Below are 2,411 nucleotides of genomic sequence, written 5' to 3' on the forward strand. Positions count from 1 at the left end.
GGCTCGGTCCCTAATTAAAGCTGCAAGCAGTGATGAACGGGCCCTGGCAGTCCACGCGCGTCGGGGCATGCTGCCGTCAGGGGGCGTGCACCTAGATGTCTTGTCAGCTGTAATAAATAAAAAAATAAACGTTATCTCTTACTTACATTTCCAGTATACAGGTAGGCACCCAACCCACGTATGTATTTTTCCAAAAAGTAGAAGCTGAATACATGCTCAATAGTTCAGGGTCTTCTGAGACTTTTAAAGTTGACATAGTGTCTCTAGCTCAAAGTTTGAGGGACAAGAAGAGGTTGAAATACGATGAGTTTTGAAGAGGATTTGAAGATTTTTCAATTTACTACCATTCACACTAATTAGACTGCCACCAGAGCGCCATCTATTAGCCAATTTGCACCGAATTTTGCACAAACCCTCATCCAACCATGGTACACAATTAGCAAAAGTGTTGTGGTAATCCGACTGTATTTGGTCAAGATATGAAAGACTGTCTGTTTTGAAAACAATGTGCAGGAATTTGTTGTTTTATATTTTGGGCGTTTTTGGACTATCAAAATTCTTTTAATAACTTTTTGTCAGGAGAGTCCACAGATGCTTCATGCAACGTTTGGTTGAAATCAGTCAAATCGCCTAGGAGGAGTTCGAAATAGTAGGTTTTTTATTGTTTGCGATTTTGCAAATGGAAATTTAATGCAAAAGTGGGCGTGCCTTACATCACACAATTCAGCTCAATTCAGGGAACAATGAGATATAAGGTTTCAAAATGTGCGACATTTTATGTGGGAGTTGTGCTTTTGCATTGACAATAGTGCCACCTGCTGGTCATTTTTGGTGTGTGAGTTACTGGGGCCAGTCTATACCATCCCTATCAATTTCATTTCCATAAGTGTTATGGTGTTGGCACAGTGCCAAATATTAAATTAGACTGCCACCACAGCGCCACCAAGTGGCAGATCAGTAACTCCTTTGTCAGATATCCTCAGGAGGGCAATGGCAATAATTGTTTCATGTTAATCTGAGCAACCGATGTGGAGATATAAAATACTTAAATTTAAAGAGCGCCACCTTGTGGTCATCACCTGAAATGTTGCATAGAGCCTCAAGGGCTCATGGGGAAGGAGTAAACTGAGTTTCATGTCATTCGGACACACCAATGTGGAGCTATGCAACACTTTCTGTTTTGTACCAAATCTGCAGGAAGTTGTTATTGAATAACTTCAGTATTCTTTGATGAATCAAAATTATTTTAATAACTTTTTGTCAGGAGAGTCCACAGATGCTGTGTGCAATGTTTCGTGCAAATCGGTGAAATTGGCTAGGAGGAGTTTGAAAAACTAGGTTTGCGACATTTTGCGAATTTGCGAAAAAAAAAAAAACGGTTAGCGGAACTGGGCATGGCTTATATCACGAGATTCAGCACAAGTCGCTGAACGCGTGGATATAAGGTTTTTGAATGTCCCACAAAGTATATGGGAGTTGTTAGCCAAAAAGCACTTTCCTTGATTATAGCGCCACCTAGTGGTGGAAATTCAGGACAACAATAGATTATAAAAATTTTTGCGAGGTGTGACTTATATTCCAAGTTTGATGAGTTTTGGGATATGTTCAGGCAGTGAAAAATGCGATCATTTGGGACAAAGAAAAAAAATTAAAGCTGCAACCAGCAATGAACGGGCCCTCGCACCTTCACGCAACTCGGGGGGGTGGAAGGACGTCTTCTGACGTGTCAATTCATTTCTGTCAAAGTTAGACATCGCATGCAGGAGTGACTTGGCATATCCCTGATACAGTGCTGGAATGACATATTTCACATTGTGTATCACTTCCTCTTTCCACCAGAGGGAGCTGGAGAGTGCCCTAATTATACATCATGTTTTTTTTACATCAAATATACACCACAGCATGTAACTTTCAGATAAATCAAAAGATAAGTGTTTGAGACCTACTTCCTGTCACCACTAGGTGGCACTATGAGTACAGGAAATATGGTGATATAAATGTTTTCAGGGCAGAACTAATATGAATCATCTGAAGTTTGATGGAGATAAGAACATTTACGCCAAATATAGCAATTTCCTGTTTAATGGCGAGACATCAAAATTAAACCCTGTGCAGCACGCGTACACACTAATGATATGTCATGGTTGTGTATATCAAATACACACCACAGCACTGAAATTTCAGGTTAATCCAAAGATAAGTGTCTGGTAATAAGTACTTCCTTTCATCACTAGGTGGCACTCTGACTATCACGGAATATTGTCATATAAATGTGTTCAGGGTGGGACAAATATGAATCATGTCAAGTTTGGTGGACAACAGACCATTTACTCCAAATTTATAGCAATTTCCTGTTTCATGGCGAGACATCAAAAGTAAATCCTCTGCAGCGCGCGTAGACACTAATGATA

This window comes from Epinephelus moara, chromosome 4 (genome assembly GCF_006386435.1).
Source record: "Epinephelus moara isolate mb chromosome 4, YSFRI_EMoa_1.0, whole genome shotgun sequence".
Lineage (NCBI taxonomy): Eukaryota > Metazoa > Chordata > Actinopteri > Perciformes > Serranidae > Epinephelus > Epinephelus moara.